The following is an 8038-nucleotide window of genomic DNA, read 5'->3' as shown; positions in this document are numbered from 1 at the left end:
TTTGTCTCATTCTCAACAGTTACTTTTGTAGCTAGTTTTCTGTTTAAAATTGGGTATCATCTTAAAGAGGACCCAAACCCAACCCTGGAACTGACTCTGCCCAAACTCATCATGCTCTTAGCATAGGAAGGTCCCCCAGTCCTCAGCGTGGATGGGGAAATGGGGCCTCTTTTCTGGAAAAGTCTGAGCTGCCAGCACTTTAGAAAGTGCTACAGGCGTCCTGTAATGGGGATGGGAGGCTGCAGGTGTCCTCCAAGGCAGGCCGCGGAGGCTGAAGAGGGTGCAACAGCACAGCAAAGTCCCTGAGAGAGGGTGGCCACCAGCTGGCAGTGGGATTCGTCCAATGTTTACACTGAGCAAAAGAGGGCTGGCGGCAACTTACGAATCACTTAGCCTTTTGCACTGTGCAGTAGCTTTCCGTACAGCCCCATCCCAAATTGAATTTGCAGATAAGATTTCCTTGGACATCTCGGTCCATGGGGAATTCTGGTGCCACCTTAGGAGTGAGGATGCAGAGCTGAGCAGGTGTGAGAGCGAGGCTGCTGCCCAGGTGGCCTGTTCTGCCGCCCCACGGGTTTTTGAGCAGTGGACACAGAAACATGGCTGAAGGCAGGTGGCGGCCGCTGCACTTGGGGTCAGGTTGAAGCGTACTGTGTCCTCTGTGATCCCAGGTCACACCAGCTCATTCACTCTGGCCCCAGGGAGTTGCAGCAGCTGCAGGGCTGGAGCTTGCCTTTCTTTCAGGAACTCGCCTCCTTTATGATTTTCACTTCTCCATCTGGTGTCCAGACTGCAAATTACAGGAGGTGACGATGCATCTCTTCTCCCGCTGAACAAAGGGACTGCGGTGATAATAGGCTGAGTGGGCTACCCCAGCTCCAGGAATGTTCCTCCTTCTGCGTCCTCTGGCAGCCAACCAGCGCACAGGCTGAAGGAAGCTTCACCAGGGACAGGCCCCCAGTGCGGGTGCTTTGCTCAGAGGCTGCCCTGCGGGGCGGGAAGGATGTGCCCATGGACACTGGGATTAGAGAAAATGATTGTACAGAGAGAGCAAGGTCTCATTTGGAATTCTAAGAAGCAGAGAGGCTGAAGGAGGCGAAGAGTCACTGGTCTAAGAACAGCCTGACATAGCCCGTCCTGGGTGTCCCTCAGAGTTAGCTGTTTTCTGGCGTATGAGTGTGGGGATCAAGGGTTATTCCTCAACCTCTGCCTTTATGTCCCCCTCTGCATGAACAGCACTCAAAAGAGTGAACACGTCCACACAGCTACGCTCCCCTGTGACCACAGGTGCATTCAATTACATTCTGTACCCGTATATACATATAATACAATTCTACACACAATACACACACAATAAAATAAGTAGCGTTTGGGATAATGTTATGGGCTGAATTGTGTCCCCCCCTGAAATTCATATGTTGAAGTCCTAACCCCTGGTACCTCAGAACGCAACTGCATTTGGAGATAAGGTCTTTAAAGAGGTAACTAAGTTAAAATGAGGTTATTTGGGTGAGTCCTGATCCAATATGACTGGTGCCCTTATTAGAAGAGGAGATTAAGACACACATGTATCAAGAGAAGACCATATGATGACACAGAAAGACAGCCATCTAAAACCAAGGAGAGAGACCTCAGAAGAAACCAACCCCGTCCACACCTTGATCTTAGACTTTCAGCCTTAAACACTGTGAGAAAATAAATTCATGTTGTGTGAGCCTGTACTGGTCTGCGGTATTTTGTTATGGCAGCCCTAGCGAATTGATACAGGTAACGATGGTGACTTCACTGCAATGGACTTGAATAAGCAGGAAAAGATACTCCTTCACGATGGAGGTTGCCTTGTTTTAACACACTGACTGCTAGGAATTCCACATATGGGATTTTGCAGCCACTGGTCCAGGCCAGGCCTGTGGATGCTCCCCTCAGATACCTCACGGTGATCCTTGCCAAGCTCATCTGCACCCCAGCATCTTCTGGTGAGTTCCTGTGCTTGCCATCATCCCTGATAGCACTAGGGGTTTTTAGCCTCTGGAGTCTTCTTTTCCCCCCCCTATAATATCCTTATCATGAAACAGGAAAGAAAGGAAAGGGGGGCGGAGGGCAACTTTTCTTAAATACTGATAGGTTCTAGATCAGGTGGGCTAGGGGCCTAGAGAAAGGGTGAAGACCTGTGTGGGGTGATGGGCTAGGGATTTCCAGTCTGCTGTGGGGAAGGAAAAGGGGAAACAAAGTTGTTAGAGCAAAGAGAGAGGGTCTAGCCTGGGGGAGAGAACTTGGGAGAGGCGCAAGCAGGGCCCAGGAGAAGGAATAGCCCACAGAGGGGAGTGAGTGCATAACCTTGATGAAGCGTTCTATATTTATGCTGTCCAATATGGGAGCCGCTAGTCCTGTGGTCGTTGAGCTCCTGACATGTGGCTAAGTGTGACTGACTGAGAAACTAAATTCTTAATTGAATTTTAGTCATTTCAAGTTTAAGTATAAATAGCTCCATGTGGCTGCAGTGTTGGGTAGCACGGTTCGGTTCTAGAGATCATGGCCTTGCTGCTCGCCTACTCAACGGCAACCTTCCTTCTCCCTTGCTCACTGAACCCCAGGTTTGTTCAGTCATGTGCTTTAGGGAAGAGTGAGCTCCTTCCAAGCTCTCTGGGGGGAGGTAAGTCTTGATTAGTCTAAGCCAGTTATGGTAATTATATTCCCCTTGTTAGTGATTAGTTAGGAGTAGGCAAATGATGCAAATCCAACCCATGAGACGGAGGGGCACGTCTGCTGGAGGATTCTGAGAATGTTCTCCTTGATCTTAGAAAGGATCATAAAGAGGGGATGGTCCCTCTTCTGGCCCTTGGATTTTTCTGTGAAAATCTGATGTTTAGAATGGCTGGAACCACCTCATGCCCACAAGGGGACAAAAGCCAGTATGCTGAGGATGGCTGACCTAAAAGATGCAGAGAACCTGGGTCTTCAGTGATGTTGCCAAGCCATACCATAACCAACCTTGTAATTGCCCTACCTCCTTTGTTATGTGAAATAACAATTCCCTTCATTAGTAAAGATATTTGAAGCTGGGTCTTCTGTTAAATGCTGTCAAAAGTATTCTTTGGGGGGCTTCCCTGGTGGCGCAGTGGTTGAGAGTCCGCCTGCCGATGCATGGGATGCGGGTTCGTGCCCCGGTCCAGGAGTATCCCACGTGCCGCGGAGCGGCTGGGCCCGTGAGCCATGGCCGCTGAGCCTGTGCGTCCGGAGCCTGTGCTCCGCAACGGGAGAGGCCACAACGGTGAGAGGCCCGCGTACCGCAAAAAAAAAAAAAGTATTCTTTGGGGATTAGCAAGTCCACGGCAGGCAGTTTGTGTTTCTGCCTCCAATGCCAATGCTATAAAACACAGCACTTTTTCTCATCATGTTCCTCAAACTAATGCTCCAAGCAGACACTACCAGTCAGTTGGAGTCAATATGCTAGATGAAAATCAGTTTGCCATTCCTGCTCTGGGGCAGAAGAACACAGCATCTCCTCTGCCACAAACTCCCCAGCAAACACTTTCTTCCCATTGGTCCTGGCTTAACAAGTGGAAAGTATGCCTGTGAAATCAAACAATACATCAATACCCATGACACCAGTCCACAGAAACAATTCAAATAAGCCTGAATCAAGGGAAACAGGTTTTCCTTATGCCCAAGGACGTTAAAAAAAAGTACTTATTTTTTTAAGGGTCAATTGATGTTTGCAAGGGAAGTCAGTCACACAGCAACCTTTATTTGAACATAATGGAGCAAAAATGCTCTTTTATTAATCTGATGTCCATTAAATGTCTTTGCAGCTGTTACATGAATGGTAGGTGTCTGGCACATAAATGTATACACATGTCCACGGCTGATTTATGCTGTACACGAGTCATCCCACGTGGAGCATGCCCTCACTCACACAAGGATACGCATGGCTGTCTCGGGCATTTGTTAAAACACACTTGGTCAAACATTTTGGCAATACGGGAATCAGACAAAGAGAGGCATACCAGAAAGATGAGTTCACAACAGGACCAGCTGTACTTTAAGAGAAAAACTCTAGAAACCCGTAACAGAATTTATTGGGGTTCACACATGCAGCACATATATACAGTACACTTGGGGTAACGGGAATATTCATAGCAGGAGGGCTTACAGAGCAGTAAAAACAGAAGAGAAACAAGACAAAACAAAACGCCCAAGTGCCAAAACCAAGGAGAGGACCATTGCCAAGATCTCATTGCAAAGGAGAGTGGATTGTTGGTTTAACATGTGTCCAAAATGGAGGTTCACCTGAAAGAACAAACTCTTCTAGGACTTTATTTACAGTATGTAGACATTAGTGAAGGATGTATGGTCTATTCAATGTGCTCCTGCATCAGGACAAGGATACAGAACCGCATTTTGGACGGTATGAAAGCACGTATCAAGAAAGAACATTTCTTTTTTTGTTTGTTTGATTTAGGACATAGACTCAGTACAATAAATGTATAACAATAGCAGAGGAGATGAGATTAAGCCAATCTGTCCAGCTCTATCTAGGTAGGCCTGGTGAATGCCAAAGGCAAGGAAAGAGTTTCCTTCGTCAATGCCTACCAGGGTGTGAGAGGGGAGACACTTTGTAACTTCAAACAAATTCATTTTTGTTTGCACAGCATATAATAGCCAATTTGCTGTACATCCTCCCTGAAGGAACAATACTCATAGAGAGTGGCGGGTTCTCTGCACTGTGGGTCTTATTCTGAATCAATACAAACGCAGAAAGAAACCATTTGTGTACCACAGGAGATTGAAATTGTTGTCTTTCCCTCCCTTGGGTTTATGGGCAGTGCTGAGCCGCAAAATGGGACTCAATTTGGTGTGGCCTGGGTCTATGCAGTGGGTGGCCATGTACTGGTCAGGGCTCTAGGTAGCGGCATGTAGGCACGTGATGAACCACTGTCTCGGAGGAGGAGTCTGATTTGTAGCATTTGTCAATATCCGTGGTGTGAATATTCCCACCATGGCTGATTTCAAGCTACAAAGGTGATGTCACTGACCTGCAGTTGGGAAGTAGCACTCAGTAGCCCAGCATCACGGGGTTTTTCTCCCATACAGACACAATAGGTGTCGATTACCTCAAGGGCATAGGTAATACTAAAATGAGTAAAATAATGAGTTTAGAATATTTCTTACCTTTGTTTCTAACTATAATTTAATTGTACTTTCACATATTTTAATTTTTTATAATGGCTGTTTCTTAACCATTTTTGGCTCACAGAATTCCTGAAATGATGGGCTCTGAGGAACTGGTTTGCACCTGCTCTAGCCCATCCCTGGCTTTCGACGGCTTGGCCCCTGTGAGCTGCTCGGCCAGTCACTTTCCAGGCACCTGAAAGCTGCTTAGGACCCAGCAGTTGCTTAGAAGCACCCCAGCTTCTAGGGTGGACCACTAGCCGGTGTTAAACCCCGTGCGGGTCTGAACAGAGGGCTGAGGGCTGCTTTCTCTCCCTCCTGGTTCTGGGCCCTCTTGGCACAAAGTGAGCATGGAGGTGGCAGGGTAGGCAGAGAGCGGGCAACCTTTGCAACCTCAGCAGTTAAATCTGAGTGGAAGGCACCTGCTGGCCTTCTGCACCAAGTAGGGCCCTCGGCAGGCACGGAGAGGTGTGTCCACTCCCCCTGGTCAATGAATTCCGGGACCTCGCTGCGGGCCTCCTTGCCTTCCAGGAGTCAAGCATCGAGCTCTAAGACTTCTGCCTCAGAGATGGGCCTCGCTCAGACCTCATGCCAGGGGTGCCCATCCCATCAGGCACAGCAGTCGGGAAGGAGTTGGAAATCTCGCCCAGCACGGGGAGCTGTGTCAAAGCCAATGGTCTAGGGCTTCCCTGGTGGCACAGTGGTTGAGAGTCCGCCTGCCGATGCAGGGGACAGGGGTTCGTGCCCCGGTCCGGGAAGATCCCACATGCCGCTGAGCGGCTGGGCCCGTGAGCCATGGCCACTGAGCCTGCGCGTCCGGAGCCTGTGCTCCACAACGGGAGAGGCCAAAACAGTGAGAGGCCCGTGTACCGCAAAAAAAAAAAAAAAAAAAAAAAAAAAAAGCCAATGGTCTAGAGCTCACAGCTCCTGCACCCACACCCCTTCTCTCCATTCCCCCTCCCCTGGGCCTCCCCAGCAGGCACGGTCAGCACATTCCTTAGTCCCAAGGGCCCTGTCAAGCTAGTCCCCATATACTGCTAGAGTCAAGAGGAGACAAGAGGACGGGAGGTGGGGGAGCGGAAGGGAGAAAGGAGGTGAGTGTGTTTTGTCAGTTGGAGGTAAGGAGGAGAAAGCCAGGGGCAAAAAGGAAGTCGCGACTCTGGAGGGGAGGGCGGAGGGGCACTGACAACCACCTTCTCTCTGCTCTGCCCTCAGGCCCCAGCACCCAAAGGTCTTTTGCAGCTTTGAGACGCTTTACCATGCACTGATTTTAAACTGAAATCTGAAAAGCGCCTGCCACTGACTGTCAGAACCTGTTTTCTGGGTGGCTTATCTGCTGTGACTTCGTCACAGGTCTTCAAACACAGAAAGGAAACACCCTGGGAAGCTGAGGCCTGAGGACGTGGCAGCAGCTGGGGGATTTGCTGACTCTGCTCCAGAGAGGACTCCAGCCGCTGCCTGCTCTAAACAGACTTCCCAGCCCCCGCCTCTAGTTTCAGCCATAAAAAGAATGCCCCAGAAGAAACTGGGACTTTAAAACTGAACACCTCTATTTTATGCATTCACTTTGCTGTATAGCTGAAACTGACACAGCAGTGTAAAGCAGCTATACTCCAATTAAAAATAAAATGAACACCTCTATAAAGATGGGATGATCTCGGCTGCTGATTCTTTTCCTTTAACACCTTAGCTTGGTTTCCCGCCAGGATATTTAAAGAAATAGCACATGTATGGCTCCATTTTTCTCATTTTCCAAGTATGTACTAGTTAGTAGTCCCTCCAGCAAAGGCTAAGCAATTGAGGGGCTTTCTCCTCCTGTCAAAGATATTCCCAATTTCTGAGTAGTTCCTGCTCTGCCCATGGTAGGCTATTCCTTCTTTCTTCCTTTTTTTTTTTTTTTTAACATCTTTACTGGAGTATAATTGCTTTACAATGATGTGTTAGTTTCTGCTGTATAACAAAATGAATCAGCTATACATACACATGTATCTCCATATCTCTTCCCTCTTGCGTCTCCCTCCCACCCTCCCTATCCCACCCCTCTAGGTGGTCAAAAAACACCAAGCTGATCTCCCTGTGCTATGCAGCTGCTTCCCACTAGCTATCTATTTTACATTTGGTAGTGTGTATATGTCCGTACCACTGTCTCACTTCGTCCCAGCTTACCCTTCCCCCTCCACATATCCTCACGTCCATTCTCTACGTCTGCGTCTTTATTCCTGTCCTGACCCTAGGTTCTTCAGAACCTTTTTTTCTTTTTAGATTCCATATTCATGTTTATTTCTTTTAAATTTGGGAAAATAACACTTTGTGTTTATGGGGCAGGGGTAACAACAGGTAATGGGGATCAATATGAGGACCCCCCATTATAGATGCTTTCTCTTTCATTCTCCCTGTTTCCCTGCCCTTATTTAAGTCCTTAATTAAGGGTTAACTAACTACACACAGCACAGCGCCTCAACCTAGCACATGAAAGTTATTCAATAAATATTTATTGATGAGATGACAAGAGATCAGGGGATGTTCTGCCCAGCTCTTTCCTCCGCCCAGTGCTGTTAGCCTGAAACTATGGCCCATGAACTGTATCCTTGTCACTCAAAATCCTGAGATTACTAAACTGGATCAAGGTCTTGGTTGAGCAAGACAGAAGTCAGCCCTGGCAATGGCTGTGCCTGGTTGGTGAGACACCATTGATAGGAGGAATGGTCAATATTTAGAGCAAAAGAACATCACATGGAGAACTGTCACTCCACACCTGAAACAATGAAGGGACACGCAACACATCTAGAAGACACTTACAATTCTGTCTACGTTACAGATTGTGAGAGAAGCTTTACTCAAAACACACTTTGCTTGGCAGAAACAT

Source organism: Delphinapterus leucas, chromosome 3, assembly GCF_059928025.1.
Source record: "Delphinapterus leucas isolate spDelLeu-1000000601 "Yukka" chromosome 3, BTC_Dleu_Yukka2, whole genome shotgun sequence".
Lineage (NCBI taxonomy): Eukaryota > Metazoa > Chordata > Mammalia > Artiodactyla > Monodontidae > Delphinapterus > Delphinapterus leucas.
The sequence above is the reverse complement of the archived record's forward strand: the minus strand, read 5'-3'. Positions refer to the sequence as shown.